We start from the raw sequence: 17,500 nt of genomic DNA, 5'->3' as shown, positions 1-17,500 counted from the left end.
AAAATACTGATAAAACGTTTTCACTTTACATGATTTAAAACACACCTCTTTGTCATTCACTTTTAACACCACTTCTATTTTGTTTTCCCCATTCCCATCCCCTTGAATCATTTTGAGCCAATCTTCTGGGATTTTGCCTTTCACTTCTTCATATTGTTTTCTCAAACCCTTCACATTATACTCCTCTTTTGCTTCTTCCATTGCATCTATGATTACTTGCACAGGTAAAAATCCCTCTTTGAATTCATATAAAATGTCTCTTACTTTTACAATGCCCACCTCTATCCACTTCTTAATATAGAGTTCCTTCCCTTGTGTCCCAATGTTCTTGTTTAAAAACAAAGGTTGATTTAGAATTGTTTCCCTTCCAAATGGTTTGAAGTCTATCTCTCCCAAAAAAGCGCCCCAAGCACTTAGAACTTCCTTGTAAAAATCTGGTATTCCTGTTATCATCCAGTTCTTCAATTTCATCCATAGAATATTGTCTCCTATTTTTAAATTCCCACACTTATTCAAGTAAAACTCCATTATTTCCTTCCAATCCTCTTTATTTTCGTCATCTAGATATTTCTTAACCACCTTTACCCTCATGCTCTTAATCTTTTGTTCTAGGTCTACTAGTCCCATCCCTCCCTCCTCTGCCTGCCCAATCAAGGTATTGTAAGCAATTCTTGGGGTTTTTTTGTCCCATAAGAAATCCAATATAATTTTTTTCATTCTTTGTCTCACCCACAGCGGCACTGAAGCTACATGCGACACATACCACATTTTTGATAACATTAATACATTTATTATTAATACTTTTCCTTTTAGATTCAGAAACCTGTTTCTCCAAAAAACCAACCTTTTTTCCATCCCCTCCACTATTTCCTCCCACATAATGCCCTGTGCTTTCTTTTCATTCTTTCCTAAAACCACCCCTAAAATCTTCATCTCCTGCACTTCCGTGAACTTTACACATCCAGCTAAATCCGGAACCCTCCCAAATCTCATATATCCAGTTTTCTCTTGATTTACCTTTGCTCCTGACCCTCGACAATACCAATTAACTTTCTCCATTACTTTTTCAACACTCTGCAAATTTTCTACTATTATTGTGGTGTCATCCGCATATTGATAAATCTTGCTTAGCTCCTTTCCTCTATTTATCTCTACTCCTTTTATTTCTTTACAGTTTTTAACTATCAGCCCTAAAGGCTCTGCAACTAGAGAGTATAATTGTGCTGATAGAGGGCATCCTTGTCTTATTGATCTAGATAAAATGAAAGGCTCTGTTAAAAAACCATTACACTTTACTTTTGTTAACACATCTTTGTATAAAATTTTTAACCACTTTTTAAAATTCTCCCCAAAACCAAACTGCTCCAAAATCGAAAATAAAAACCCATGCTCCACTCTGTCGAAGGCTTTTTCAAAATCCAAATTAATCATGTAACAATTTTTCCTTTCTCCACTAGCATAACTCACCACATCTCTTATACTACTTGTTACATCCGATATGTCCCTTCCAATGACTCCATACGCCTGATTTGTCTCTATTATACTTGGTAAAACTTTTTTCAATCTGTTCGCTAGAACCTTTGCTAAAATCTTCAAGTCAGTGTTTAACATAGTTAATGGTCTATAATTCTTTAAAAGCATCTTATCTCCCTTTCTTTTATATATTATTTTCATCAAACCCATACTCATTTTTTGATTAAAAGGCTCCTTCTTAAATACCTCATCATATACTTCTTGCAGAATCAGACTTATTTTATCCTTGAAAACTTTATAAAACTCATTGCCTAAACCATCTATACCCGGACTTTTCCTGCTTTTCAAATGATTTATTGCTTGTATTATTTCTTCCTGCTGTATTTCTTTCTCACATTCCATTTTGTCTGTCGCTTCCACTCTTTTTGTTATTTGTTGTAATAGTACGTTTCTCCTATTTTCATCTATTCCTTCGGCTTGAAATAATTCTTCATAATAACTTCTTACTTCTTCCAAAATTCCCTTTGTTTCTTTAACTATCTCGCCTTTTTTATTTTTCAACTCTTTTATCATTTCCGATTTAGCTTTTCTCATTTCTAGGTTGAAGAAAAACCTGGTGCATTTTTCTCCCTCTACTGTATACTTTGCTCTGCTTCTTAACATTGCCCCATTACATTTACTCTCTTCAAATTCCTTCAACTTCTCCTCCATTACTATCACATTTTGTACATTCACCTCCTTCTTGTTTAATTCTTCTTTAAGGCTCTCTCGTATCTCTTTTTCTTTAGTCCTTTTCACTTTCTGGATCAACTTACTATACCTTATTGAGTATTTTTTTATTTCATATTTAACATTCTCCCACCACCATCTTTTGTCTTCCCTGTACCTTCCATCTTCTTTTCCTTCTTCTATTATCTTTTCTATCCCCTGTTTATAGCTTTCGTTTTTCAAAAGCTCTGTGTTTAAGATCCAAACCCCTGGTCCCCTGATTTCATCTTTAAAGTTCATCCTCATTAAAACCATTTTATGGTCACTCAAGGAGGTTTCTTTATAAGATACATCCTCTATAAAAGCTTCCAGGTTTCTTGTGCATAAAAAGTGATCTATTCTTGTTTGACACAGAAAATTCCCAACTAGTTGTTTCCTAGAAAACTCTCTTTTCTTTTCGTTCCTCTCTCTCCATACATCTATCATATTTGTCCCCTCCATCAACCCCTTCAATTCTTTTCTCCCTGTATCTGACTTGAACACCATTCCATCCGCCATATCTCTCTTACTAAAAACTGTATTAAAGTCACCAGCCATTATTATTTTCCCCCATCCTTCTGTCAGGTCTCTTAAAACATTAAAAAACATTGCCTTTTCTTTTTCTTCATTTGGCGCATGAATATTAATTAGATTAAGATCTTCATTTCCGTATTTTATTTTCACCCCTATCCCTTTCCCTTTTTTATCATCATAGATCAGTTTCCCTTCTATTCCCTTGTTTTCCCTTATTAAGACAGCAACCCCTCTTCCCATTTTCCCTTCTCCATTATTACAAAATATTTCTCCTTCCCATTTCTTCTTAATATCCTCAATTACATCACTCCTCCAATTTGTTTCTTGCAATAGAATAATATCCTCATTTTTACACAGCTCTTTCAGTTTCTCAAATTTCATTACATTCAACAGTCCCCTCGCGTTAAAAGTAACAAGACTTAAAGCCATAAAACATAAGAAGACATTCATGTTTCATTTCCTTCTCCCCCCTCCTCCAATACAACTCCTTCTTTGTTTGTCCTTAAGTTCATTCTCCTTCTCTGCATTTGGTCTCTGTAGACCTGCCTTACGTTTTCCATTAGGTCTTTTTTAACCAATCTCGCTACACCCCTTTCATTTCTTGCACCATCATTAAAGTGTATATCCCCCTTCCATACCTCCCTTACTTCTCTCACTTTTCCATCATCCCAATTAGTATCTTGAATGCAAATTGTATCACTTCTATACGTAAATTTTAATTCCTTAAACTTATTTATATTCCTTAACCCATTTGTATTTACTGAAGTAACAAAAATCATGCAAGCAACAAAAAGAAGAAGTTCTTTTTTAAACCAAAACATCTAATACCATAACAGAATTCACGTACCAGAGCGTTGTTCTTTTCTCAATTCTATTCTGTCCTTATCTCTCTCCGCCTTCCTTTTGACGGTCAGTCTTTGTAATGTTGTCTGCATCCTTTGAGGAATCTTGCTTTCCTTCTTTTGCGGTATTGCTTGTTGCACTACCTTCTTCTCTTTCTTAGTTCCCGATTCCTTAACATCCTCTTCATTCTCTTCCTCCTCTTCGTCTTCCTCATCTTGCTTATCCTCCTCCTCCTCCTCCTCTTCCTCCTCCTCATCCTCCTCCTCCTCCTCCTCCATCCTTTCCCCATCCTCGTCCTCCTCACCATCCGTCCCCGCTCTCTGTCCCCTTCCAGCTCCATCCTGTCCTTCACCTCTTTCTCCTTGGTCTTTTGTAACCTCCATGACATCCTCACTCTCTGTGCTTTGCTTCTCTACTTGATCTTTCTCCATCCTCTCATCGTCTTCACTTTGTTCACCCTCCATCTCTGTCACTTCCACTGTTCGCTCTCCACACTCCCTTGCATAGTGCCCCACTTTGCCACATGTAAAACATTTAAATTCCGGGCATTCTCGAAGTAAATGTCCGGTTTTAATGCACAGCCTGCAGACACGCACCTGCCTGTCGTGTATCACACGAAAGTATTCTGTGCCTCTTAATGTTTCGAACCTGGTCGAATATGGAAGCGAGCGAACTTCATCAGTGAACCGAACTTTTAAGAATCTCGTTCCATCTAAAATATCCGTTCCAGGCCATACCCGGCGCTTAATGGCAGACAATGGTTTAACTCCCCATTCTTCCAGCTTTGAAAAAATCTTATGGTCTTCTAAATACACAGGCAGGTTAATAAATGAGACTACCATCTCATTGTTCACAATGCCTCTGGCGTGCACGATAGCTCCCTTTATTCTCACACCATCCATTAGTTTATTCTTAGCTATATTATCCTTCATGGTAAGTTCATAAGACCTTTCTCCTCTCACTCTGCATCCCACCACTTCTCCACATTCCTTCTTTACACCTCTTAATAAATCCATCATGGAGATTTTTTCCGTTCCTGCCACTTCAACTTCCACAGTCAGCTCTTTCAAGTATTGTTCCTGGTTTTCTCCACGTACCTGTCTTCTGTTATTTCCTCTATCCTGTTGTTCATCGCCACCATGAACGGGAGTTTGATGTCCTCTTCCACTGTCTTTGTCCGTGCCTTGTCCGTTGTTTGTTTGACCGTCCTTCATTTTGAGTTCTTTGTTTGCTACCGTGCTGTCTACTTCCATTCCGGAGAACACTGTATTTGAAGGTCCCCCAAACAGCAAAGGCTGCTGGGGGAGCACTACACTCAAAGTAAATTTTTCCAAAAATCAAACCAAAACCGATTTAATACCGTTCTTTAACGTAAAGTTTCTCCTTTTGCTCTTTCACCAACACACTTCCTGGACTGTACCACTATCGGGCGTGCTCAGGGTGGTATGGCCGTAAGCGAAAGTTGCTGCCAAAATTGGGCCATTTAAGGCATTCAAACACTCTTATTTATTTTAATTTAAAAAAAAATCTTTCTTCGCCCATGAAACAAAAATGCTTACAGCACCTGGTATTCCCAGGTGGTCTCCCACCCAAGTACTAACCAGGCCCGACCCTGCTTTGCTTCCGAGATCAGACGAGATCGGGCGTGCTCAGGGTGGTATGGCCGTAAGCGAAAGTTGCTGCCAAAATTGGGCCATTTAAGGCATTCAAACACTCTTATTTATTTTAATTTTAAAAAAAATCTTTCTTCGCCCATGAAACAAAAATGCTTACAGCACCTAGTATTCCCAGGAGGTCTCCCATCCAAGTACTAACCAGGCCCGACCCTACTTAGCTTCCGAGATCAGACGAGATCGGGCGTGCTCAAGGTGGTATGGCCGTAAGCGAAAGTTGCTGCCAAAATTGGGCCATTTAAGGCATTCAAACACTCTTATTTATTTTAATTTAAAAAAAAATCTTTCTTCGCCCATGAAACAAAAATGCTTACAGCACCTGGTATTCCCAGGCGGTCTCCCATCCAAGTACTAACCAGGCCCGACCTTGCTTAGCTTCCGAGATCAGACGAGATCGGGCGTGCTTTTTTTTTTTTTTTTTTTATTACAAAGTTTATTTCTTCATTTACAGTAAATACATGCATTTCAACATTACTCTTTCAACAGTCACCATTTACATCTTTCAAAAGTTAAACACAAGTTCTTTTGATGTTGTAACACAAATAAATTTGTTCCCATATACAAAAAGTTTACAAAAATCAATATTCGCACAGGTATAAATCATCTTAATGTGCTGTTTTATCAAAACCTTGAAAATACACCATACATTTCCCTTCCTTTTGTCAAAATATGCCCTATCTCTCCTCAACCTTACCGCATACCTTGCATAGCTTAGTACCATATTTAAGAGATTCACATTCCCTTTTACATTCTTCCCCTTCACCATGCCAAACAAAAATATCCTACTCCACTCCTCATCCACCACTTTTATTCCCTCCCAATTTTTCCTTACAAATTGCTTTAGTAATTCATGGTACTCCTCCAGACCTTGACATTCTATATATAAATGCATTAAGGTCTCAACTTCCCTATCACATACATCACATTCTCTCACAATACTTTTGTTAATCTGATGCAGAACTTCTTTTGTATACACTCTATTATGCCGCAGCATGAAGTCATTCTGCTCACATTCTATTGAGTTATAACTAACATTTAGATTCTTCCACAACATTTCTAACTTTATTTCTGGAAATGCATCTCTCCAATATATCTCTGCTGTAGGTCTTTTAACTTCTTTCCCCAGCATTATCTTATAAAGGCTTTTCAATGGCATCTTTGACAATTCTTCCTTACAATCATTCTGCTCAACATACATCTCAGGAAACGTGTACCCTTTTGTTTTAACCTCTTGTTTGTTAATTAAAGCAATCCAAGATTTTGGAATGCTAGTCTTGATTTTTTCGAAAACATTAATAACAGTACCTTTCCTCATGCTTTCATTTTCTTCCATTACCATGTCTAAAATTGCCTGGGAGGGCAGGAAACCTGGAATGACTTCATACACATAATCCTTTATTCGATACAGACCAGCTTTCATAAAACTTTTATTTTCCAACATATGTCCCCTATCTGTTATCTTAGGATTCAAAAATACTGGCTGATTTAGTATCGAATTAAGCGTCTCACACTTATAATTTATATGTGGCAGAAGCTGAGCCCACGCTTGGAGGACTTCTTTATAGAATTGTGGCAACTCTTTTATCATAGACTCTTTTAAGCACATAAACAGATTGCTTTGGCTACAAGCCCCAAATTTCTCCAAACATTCCCTCATGCAGTGTTTCCAACCATACATCTCTTTACTATATAAATATTTCTTAACAACCTTAAGTCTTAAAGCTTCCTTCCTCACATTTAAGTCCACTAAATTCAAACCTCCCTCCTTACTATCTGCTATCAGCACCTTTTTTGAAATTCTCACATTTTTCCCACCCCACAAGAAATTTACGACAATGGAGTTTGCCTCTTTTAACACCCATTCTGGCATATCTAACACACTCAATGTATGGACAAACCTTGACATTATCAATGCATTGACAACAACCACTTTCCCTTTCAGTGTAAGACCTCTTAATTTCCAGTAATTTGCAGTTCGCCTTATTTTCTGTAAAATTGCAGTCCAAGTTACATCCCTCGCCTTGATATCCTCCACGCCTATGTTCACCCCCAGGACTGTAATATAGTCTTTGACATTCTTGAAAGGGATACTACAGTTCGATATTTTAGTTTCTCCCAAGAACATAATTTCAGATTTCTCAACATTTATTTTTGCCCCTGCTGCTTTGCCATAAGTGTTTATGTGCTCCCCTATCCTCTCTATGCTATCTATGTCCTTCACAGTAAGCGTTATATCATCTGCATACTGATGAATTAAACTGACACCTTCTCCTGCAAAGCTAATGGGCTTTAACTCTTTATCCGCTCTTATTAGTGCTGCCAGAGGCTCAACAGATATACAATATAGCAGGGAAGACAAAGGGCAGCCCTGCCTTATTGATCTCTCAATTATGAACTCATCCGTTAACACTCCATTACATTTAACCACACTATGCGCATTATTATAGAGCAACCTTATCCAAGTTCTAAACCTACCACCAAAACCAAATGTTTCCAAAGTTTTCTCCAAAAAAAGGTGCTCCACCCTGTCAAAAGCTTTATTTAAATCTACACTTAACAAAATGCCTCCTTCTTTCTTCATGTAAGATACCACATCCCTAATTGTACTTATAATATCGGCAATATCTCTCCCAGGGATACTGTACGCCTGCGTTGGGGCAACAATGCTTCCTATTACTTTTTTCAGCCTGTTGGCTAAAATCTTCGCCAATATTTTGTAGTCAGTGTTTAAGAGACTAATTGGTCTATAATTTTCCAATTTTAATCCACTCCCCTTGTTTTTAAATAAGAGGCTTAGAACCCCAGCCGACATTGTTCTTGGCATCACCTGCTCTTCCTCCATGTACCGATACACCTCCAACAATCTTGGCACTAGGGCATCCTTAAAGGTCCTAGACCATCAGAGCCTGGGCTCTTATTAGTGTTTAGACTAGAGATGGCTTCATTGATTTCTTGCACAGAGATCTCATTATCACAACAGGCCCTGTCTGTATCTGACAGTCTGGCACTAACTGCACCCAACACTTCCCTCATGCTTTCCATATGCACTCCTTCTTTCTTAAAGAGAGTCCTATAAAAGGATTCAACAGTATCCAAAATCCCTACCAAATCTCTCACTTCCCTACCTTTTCCATCTTCTAATTCAGTAATACAGCTTCTGCTTTGACTTTGCTCTTCCATTCTTGAAAAGAAGGACATAGATCTCTCACCCTCCAAAGCATACTTCACCCTACTTCTTATGATTGCTCCCTTACACTTTTTTATCTCATGTTCCTTTAAATCTGCTTTAATTTTTACATAGTTTGTCAAATCATGACTTGGATTATTGTTTATTTGTTCCAATTCTACAGAAAGCCTCTTTTGCATATTTTTGTATTCACTTCTCTCCTTACCATTCTTTTCCTTTGCATATTTAATGCTCAGGACCTTCATTTCCTGTTTTAAATTCTCCCACCTTACACATACATTCGCAGAGTCTAATCGTTTCGCCCATTCAGACTTTATACAATCAAGGATTTGAACTCTATAATTTACATCATTTAATAAGCTTGCATTCAAACACCAAAGCCCCCCACCTTTTTGCTGCATTCTTTTACCCACTTGAAATTCTAAGACAGCATGGTCACTGAATGCTGTAAACCTATAAGCCATCCTATTCATGTACTGGACTATATCCTGCTTTACCAAACAAAGATCAATTCTGCTTTGCTTTAGACCATTGAGCACAACTTGTCTCCTAGAGTACTCTCTTTTATCTGGGTTCTCTGATCTCCAAAAATCCACCAGGTTTACCCCATTCATTAACTGTATTCATTCACTCCTTGATGGATCCCTTTTATACTTCATATTATTTGCTGCATCCATTCTACTACACCAAACATTAAAATCGCCTACGCAGATACAATTGTCTGTACATAGTGTTCCTAACTGCTTAAATAGCTCCCTTCTTTCTTTTTCATTATTTGGTGCATAGACATTAATCAACTTAAACAAACAATTTTGATGCTCAAACTCTATAATTAAAACTCTTCCTTCACTATCAGCATGCACTTCCTTAACATTTTCTACTGCATTGCTCCTGACTAGACAGGCGACTCCACAAGCCCTTCTATTACCATGACTCACAAAGATGTGATGAGGCCATTTCCTCTTCACCTCTCTCATTTTATCGTCGTCCCAGTTTGTTTCTTGAAAACAATAGATTTCGGCTTTCACAGTTGTTAAGATACTTTCAAATTTACGCATGTTTCCAAGCCCATTAGCATTTAAGGACGCTACTTTAATCATGGCAGTAGAAAAATTAAAAGAAGGATATATCTCACTTCTTTTTCTTTATGTTCACCTTCTCTCCTTTGTCATTTAGCAGTCTTTTTTCCTTCCAAGCAGTTGCATATTTTCACATACCATTTCCTCATATAAATCCTGCTCCTCATACTCATCATCATCATACTCAGCATCATCACCCCCATCATCATTATCATCATCATCATCACCATCACCATCACCATCCCCATTTTCACTTCTAGAGTCAATCCTAGCCAAAGCTGGAGATTTTGGAGTCTCATCAACAACGATTTCTTTACTCACATGTCCGTCTTTATTGTCCATTAACCCCTGGTCCACTGGTCCCGCTCTCTGGAGGCAGGGGGTGCCACCCTCAGCCCGGGCTGGGTAATCCCCTTGTCCCGAATGCAGCAGCTGACCGTCTATGTCATCCAGGGTATCTCCCATTACGCCACCTTGCATGGCCCTGTTCTCCTCCTCCTGCGCTCCACTGGACAAGCTCATACCCTCCATTATATCATTGTATCGTGCATCACTTAACTCTTTGCACTCCCTGGCATAATGTCCTTGCTTGCCACACTTGTGACAAGCAAACTCAGGGCAGTCTCTCAATACATGTCCTGGCTGGATGCAAATGCGACACACTTTCACCTGTTTGTTATGAATGACCCGGAAATACTCAGCACCCTCCAGCGTTTCAAACTTAGTTGAGTACGGCAATGACTGAACAGTGTCAGAGAATTTGACTTTGCAAAAGCGAGTCCCATCTGCAATGTCCGTTCCCGGCCATTTCCTCCTTTTGATCGGAGTTGTCGCCTTGACACCCCATCCATTCAGCTTCTCTAGAATGTCCTCGTCCGTTATATACACCGGGAGATTCATAAATGACACAACCAGCTCATCATTGCTCAAGTCTCTGGCCATAATCTGGCAGTTCCTGATCTTAAAACCATCAACCAGCCTTTCCTTTCCTTTTATGTGATTCATTGTGATTTCATATTTTTTGTCACCTTTAAACCGGCATCCATTAACCGCTCCACACACTTTGTTGATTCCTCTGAGTAGCTCCATCATTGTAATTTTTCCCTCCCCAACAATCTCCACACTCACTGTAAGCCTCTTGTCGAACATCTTCTCTTCCAATTCAACACGACTCCCAGTGCTCTTTTTAGGCCCTAGGCCTGTTTGCTGCAGTCCATTGTTCCCCTCCATGTGCTCCATCTAATTTACCAAACCAAACTCAAGAAAAACCTCCCCCCACGAACAGCAAAAGCTGCAGGTGAGCAGGGGGAACAAAACAAAGAAACTAGAGAAAAAACCTCTCTACTCAGCCTCAATGTTGAGAACGTAGTTTGAAGTTTCAACCGCTCCTTGCACACGCTCAGGGTGGTATGGCCGTAAGCGATAGTTGCTGCCAAAATTGGGCCATTTAAGGAATTCAAACACTCTTTTTTATTTTAATTTAAAAAAAAAATCTTTCTTCGCCCATGAAACAAAAATGCTTACAGCACCTGGTATTCCCAGGCGGTCTCCCATCCAAGTACTAACCAGGCCCGACCCTGCTTAGCTTCCGAGATCAGACGAGATCGGGCGTGCTCAGGGTGGTATGGCCGTAAGCGAAAGTTGCTGCCAAAATTGGGCCATTTAAGGAATTCAAACACTCTTATTTATTTTAATTAAAAAAAAAATCTTTCTTCGCCCATGAAACAAAAATGCTTACAGCACCTGGTATTCCCAGGCGGTCTCCCATCCAAGTACTAACCAGGCCCGACCCTGCTTAGCTTCCGAGATCAGACGAGATCGGGCGTGCTCAGGGTGGTATGGCCGTAAGCGAAAGTTGCTGCCAAAATTGGGCCATTTAAGGCATTCAAACACTCTTATTTATTTTAATTTAAAAAAAAATCTTTCTTCGCCCATGAAACAAAAATGCTTACAGCACCTGGTATTCCCAGGCGGTCTCGCATCCAAGTACTAACCAGGCCCAACCCTGCTTAGCTTCCGAGATCAGACGAGATCGGGCGTGCTTTTTTTTTTATTTTATTTTTTTTTTAATTTAAATTTCTCATCATTACAGAAACACCTTCATTAATCACCTTCAATTTCCTTACATTACATATGCATGTTTACAGTCTCCACAATTCTTAAAAAGTCCTGCTTACTTTTCAGCTTTAACAGTCCTCTTTCTTTGGCCACATTATTTTGTATTTTTTGAAAATGTCCAACACATCCACGTTAAAGATCTTATAAAAATTATCCAGTTTTTTCTCCATTTCAAAGTATTTAAACAAGGTTTGCACATAGTTTTCCACCAGTCCTTTAAACACCCCCCACGCATCTACTACATAATTTTTCTTTTTTGCCACATTCCTCCTTTTCCATATTGCATTTTTCATTAACACAATCAATAAATTAATCACCTTTTTGTTTGCATTTTCATTCATCCCAAACATTAAAATTGTGTTCCAATTAAAATCCTCTTCCTTCCCTCTTAAATCTTTCACCATTTCTTTGGTTTTATGAAAAAAATCTTTCAGTTTGTCACAATATAAAAACAAATGTAAAATCCCCTCATCCTCTCTTAAACAAACCTTGCACACAGCATCTGGCTCCATTCCCAATTTGCACAATCTCATTCCAGTAAAAAGAACATTGTGTCTTATAAAGTAATCCAATACTTCAAGTTCAGTATCCAAAAGAGCCCATCTCATGTTCTTCCATATGTCCTTATCCTGAATTCCCTCAAAATGTTTTAACCAGAGTTCATTAACTTTTGGCTTTTTGAACACAGACATAATAAAATACTGATAAAACGTTTTCACTTTACATGATTTAAAACACACCTCTTTGTCATTCACTTTTAACACCACTTCTATTTTGTTTTCCCCATTCCCATCCCCTTGAATCATTTTGAGCCAATCTTCTGGGATTTTGCCTTTCACTTCTTCATATTGTTTTCTCAAACCCTTCACATTATACTCCTCTTTTGCTTCTTCCATTGCATCTATGATTACTTGCACAGGTAAAAATCCCTCTTTGAATTCATATAAAATGTCTCTTACTTTTACAATGCCCACCTCTATCCACTTCTTAATATAGAGTTCCTTCCCTTGTGTCCCAATGTTCTTGTTTAAAAACAAAGGTTGATTTAGAATTGTTTCCCTTCCAAATGGTTTGAAGTCTATCTCTCCCAAAAAAGCGCCCCAAGCACTTAGAACTTCCTTGTAAAAATCTGGTATTCCTGTTATCATCCAGTTCTTCAATTTCATCCATAGAATATTGTCTCCTATTTTTAAATTCCCACACTTATTCAAGTAAAACTCCATTATTTCCTTCCAATCCTCTTTATTTTCGTCATCTAGATATTTCTTAACCACCTTTACCCTCATGCTCTTAATCTTTTGTTCTAGGTCTACTAGTCCCATCCCTCCCTCCTCTGCCTGCCCAATCAAGGTATTGTAAGCAATTCTTGGGGTTTTTTTGTCCCATAAGAAATCCAATATAATTTTTTTCATTCTTTGTCTCACCCACAGCGGCACTGAAGCTACATGCGACACATACCACATTTTTGATAACATTAATACATTTATTATTAATACTTTTCCTTTTAGATTCAGAAACCTGTTTCTCCAAAAAACCAACCTTTTTTCCATCCCCTCCACTATTTCCTCCCACATAATGCCCTGTGCTTTCTTTTCATTCTTTCCTAAAACCACCCCTAAAATCTTCATCTCCTGCACTTCCGTGAACTTTACACATCCAGCTAAATCCGGAACCCTCCCAAATCTCATATATCCAGTTTTCTCTTGATTTACCTTTGCTCCTGACCCTCGACAATACCAATTAACTTTCTCCATTACTTTTTCAACACTCTGCAAATTTTCTACTATTATTGTGGTGTCATCCGCATATTGATAAATCTTGCTTAGCTCCTTTCCTCTATTTATCTCTACTCCTTTTATTTCTTTACAGTTTTTAACTATCAGCCCTAAAGGCTCTGCAACTAGAGAGTATAATTGTGCTGATAGAGGGCATCCTTGTCTTATTGATCTAGATAAAATGAAAGGCTCTGTTAAAAAACCATTACACTTTACTTTTGTTAACACATCTTTGTATAAAATTTTTAACCACTTTTTAAAATTCTCCCCAAAACCAAACTGCTCCAAAATCGAAAATAAAAACCCATGCTCCACTCTGTCGAAGGCTTTTTCAAAATCCAAATTAATCATGTAACAATTTTTCCTTTCTCCACTAGCATAACTCACCACATCTCTTATACTACTTGTTACATCCGATATGTCCCTTCCAATGACTCCATACGCCTGATTTGTCTCTATTATACTTGGTAAAACTTTTTTCAATCTGTTCGCTAGAACCTTTGCTAAAATCTTCAAGTCAGTGTTTAACATAGTTAATGGTCTATAATTCTTTAAAAGCATCTTATCTCCCTTTCTTTTATATATTATTTTCATCAAACCCATACTCATTTTTTGATTAAAAGGCTCCTTCTTAAATACCTCATCATATACTTCTTGCAGAATCAGACTTATTTTATCCTTGAAAACTTTATAAAACTCATTGCCTAAACCATCTATACCCGGACTTTTCCTGCTTTTCAAATGATTTATTGCTTGTATTATTTCTTCCTGCTGTATTTCTTTCTCACATTCCATTTTGTCTGTCGCTTCCACTCTTTTTGTTATTTGTTGTAATAGTACGTTTCTCCTATTTTCATCTATTCCTTCGGCTTGAAATAATTCTTCATAATAACTTCTTACTTCTTCCAAAATTCCCTTTGTTTCTTTAACTATCTCGCCTTTTTTATTTTTCAACTCTTTTATCATTTCCGATTTAGCTTTTCTCATTTCTAGGTTGAAGAAAAACCTGGTGCATTTTTCTCCCTCTACTGTATACTTTGCTCTGCTTCTTAACATTGCCCCATTACATTTACTCTCTTCAAATTCCTTCAACTTCTCCTCCATTACTATCACATTTTGTACATTCACCTCCTTCTTGTTTAATTCTTCTTTAAGGCTCTCTCGTATCTCTTTTTCTTTAGTCCTTTTCACTTTCTGGATCAACTTACTATACCTTATTGAGTATTTTTTTATTTCATATTTAACATTCTCCCACCACCATCTTTTGTCTTCCCTGTACCTTCCATCTTCCTTTCCTTCTTCTATTATCTTTTCTATCCCCTGTTTATAGCTTTCGTCTTTCAAAAGCTCTGTGTTTAAGATCCAAACCCCTGGTCCCCTGATTTCATCTTTAAAGTTCATCCTCATTAAAACCATTTTATGGTCACTCAAGGAGGTTTCTTTATAAGATACATCCTCTATAAAAGCTTCTAGGTTTCTTGTGCATAAAAAGTGATCTATTCTTGTTTGACACAGAAAATTCCCAACTAGTTGTTTCCTAGAAAACTCTCTTTTCTTTTCGTTCCTCTCTCTCCATACATCTATCATATTTGTCCCCTCCATCAACCCCTTCAATTCTTTTCTCCCTGTATCTGACTTGAACACCATTCCATCCACCATATCTCTCTTACTAAAAACTGTATTAAAGTCACCAGCCATTATTATTTTCCCCCATCCTTCTGTCAGGTCTCTTAAAACATTAAAAAACATTGCCTTTTCTTTTTCTTCATTTGGCGCATGAATATTAATTAGATTAAGATCTTCATTTCCGTATTTTATTTTCACCCCTATCCCTTTCCCTTTTTTATCATCATAGATCAGTTTCCCTTCTATTCCCTTGTTTTCCCTTATTAAGACAGCAACCCCTCTTCCCATTTTCCCTTCTCCATTATTACAAAATATTTCTCCTTCCCATTTCTTCTTAATATCCTCAATTACATCACTCCTCCAATTTGTTTCTTGCAATAGAATAATATCCTCATTTTTACACAGCTCTTTCAGTTTCTCAAATTTCATTACATTCAACAGTCCCCTCGCGTTAAAAGTAACAAGACTTAACGCCATAAAACATAAGAAGACATTCATGTTTCATTTCCTTCTCCCCCCTCCTCCAATAAAACTCCTTCTTTGTTTGTCCTTAAGTTCATTCTCCTTCTCTGCATTTGGTCTCTGTAGACCTGCCTTACGTTTTCCATTAGGTCTTTTTTAACCAATCTCGCTACACCCCTTTCATTTCTTGCACCATCATTAAAGTGTATATCCCCCTTCCGTCCCTCCCTTACTTCTCTCACTTTTCCATCATCCCAATTAGTATCTTGAATGCAAATTGTATCACTTCTATACGTAAATTTTAATTCCTTAAACTTATTTATATTCCTTAACCCATTTGTATTTACTGAAGTTACAAAAATCATGCAAGCAACAAAAAGAAGAAGTTCTTTTTTAAACCAAAACATCTAATACCATAACAGAATTCACGTACCAGAGCGTTGTTCTTTTCTCAATTCTATTCTGTCCTTATCTCTCTCCGCCTTCCTTTTGACGGTCAGTCTTTGTAATGTTGTCTGCATCCTTTGAGGAATCTTGCTTTCCTTCTTTTGGGGTATTGCTTGTTGCACTACCTTCTTCTCTTTCTTAGTTCCCGCTTCCTTAACATCCTCTTCATTCTCTTCCTCCTCTTCGTCTTCCTCATCTTGCTTATCCTCCTCCTCCTCCTCCTCTTCCTCCTCCTCATCCTCCTCCTCCTCCTCCTCCATCCTTTCCCCATCCTCGTCCTCCTCACCATCCGTCCCAGCTCTCTGTCCCCTTCCAGTTCCATCCTGTCCATCACCGCTTTCTCCTTGGTCTTTTGTAACCTCCATGACATCCTCACTCTCTGCGCTTTGCTTCTCTACTTGATCTCACTTTGTTCACCCTCCATCTCTGTCACTTCCACTGTTCGCTCTCCACACTCCCTTGCATAGTGCCCCACTTTGCCACATGTAAAACATTTAAATTCCGGGCATTCTCGAAGTAAATGTCCGGTTTTAATGCACAGTCTGCAGACACGCACCTGCCTGTCGTGTATCACACGAAAGTATTCTGTGCCTCTTAATGTGTCGAACCGGGTCGAATATGGAAGGGAGCGAACTTCATCAGTGAACCGAACCTTTAAGAATCTCGTTCCATCTAAAATATCCGTTCCAGGCCACACCCGGCGCTTAATGGCAGACAAAGGTTTCACTCCCCATTCTTCCAGTTTTGAAAAAATCTTCTGGTCTTCTAGATACACAGGCAGGTTAATAAATGAGACTACCATCTCATTGTTCACAATGTCTCTGGCGTGCACGATTGCTCCCTTTATTCTCACACCATCCATTAGTTTATTCTTAGCTATATTATCCTTCATGGTAAGTTCATAAGACCTTTCTCCTCTCACTCTGCATCCCACCACTTCTCCACACTCCTTCTTTACACCTCTTAATAAATCCATCATGGAGATTTTTTCCGTTCCTGCCACTTCAACTTCCACAGTCAGCTCTTTCAAATATTGCTCCTGGTTTTCTCCACGTACCTGTCTTCTGTTATTTCCTCTATCCTGTTGTTCATCGCCACCATGAACGGGAGTTTGATGTCCTCTTCCACTGTCTTTGTCCGTGCCTTGTCCGTTGTTTGTTTGACCGTCCTTCATTTTGAGTTCTTTGTTTGCTACCGTGCTGTCTACTTCCATCCCCGAGAACACTGTATTTGAAAGTCCCCCAAACAGCAAAGGCTGCTGGGGGAGCACTAAACTCAAAATAAACTTTTCCAAAAATCAAACCAAAACCGATTTAATACTGTTTTTAAACGTAAAGTTTCTCCTTTTGCTCTTTCACCAACACACTTCCTGGACTGTACCACTATCGGGCGTGCTCAGGGTGGTATGGCCGTAAGCGAAAGTTGCTGCCAAAATTGGGCCATTTAAGGCATTCAAACACTCTTATTTATTTTAATTTAAAAAAAAATCTTTCTTCGCCCATGAAACAAAAATGCTTACAGCACCTGGTATTCCCA

General features: G+C 38.4%; 5 non-coding genes across 5 annotated transcripts in view; all 5 read right to left on the bottom strand.

Annotated features, from left to right (window-relative positions):
- Positions 1 to 5,149: 5,149 nt before the first annotated feature.
- On the bottom strand, positions 5,150 to 5,268 carry LOC137080246 (5S ribosomal RNA). Its single transcript, XR_010906116.1, has one exon. It is a non-coding gene; the product is annotated as a 5S ribosomal RNA (ribosomal RNA).
- A 95-nt stretch (positions 5,269 to 5,363) lies between these two features.
- LOC137080268 (5S ribosomal RNA) lies at positions 5,364 to 5,482 on the bottom strand. The gene has a single exon (XR_010906138.1). It is a non-coding gene; the product is annotated as a 5S ribosomal RNA (ribosomal RNA).
- A 5,571-nt stretch (positions 5,483 to 11,053) lies between these two features.
- Positions 11,054 to 11,172, bottom strand: LOC137080225 (5S ribosomal RNA). The gene has a single exon (XR_010906095.1). It is a non-coding gene; the product is annotated as a 5S ribosomal RNA (ribosomal RNA).
- Positions 11,173 to 11,267: 95 nt separating this feature from the next.
- On the bottom strand, positions 11,268 to 11,386 carry LOC137080224 (5S ribosomal RNA). The gene has a single exon (XR_010906094.1). It is a non-coding gene; the product is annotated as a 5S ribosomal RNA (ribosomal RNA).
- Positions 11,387 to 17,476: 6,090 nt separating this feature from the next.
- Positions 17,477 to 17,500, bottom strand: part of LOC137080223 (5S ribosomal RNA) — a 119-nt gene continuing 95 nt past the window's right edge. Inside the window, exon 1 of the ribosomal RNA XR_010906093.1 lies at positions 17,477 to 17,500. This exon is cut by the window's right edge and continues 95 nt beyond it. This is a non-coding gene — a ribosomal RNA (5S ribosomal RNA).

This window comes from Pseudorasbora parva, chromosome 6, assembly GCF_024679245.1.
Source record: "Pseudorasbora parva isolate DD20220531a chromosome 6, ASM2467924v1, whole genome shotgun sequence".
Lineage (NCBI taxonomy): Eukaryota > Metazoa > Chordata > Actinopteri > Cypriniformes > Gobionidae > Pseudorasbora > Pseudorasbora parva.
The sequence above is the reverse complement of the archived record's forward strand: the minus strand, read 5'-3'. Positions and strand labels throughout refer to the sequence as shown.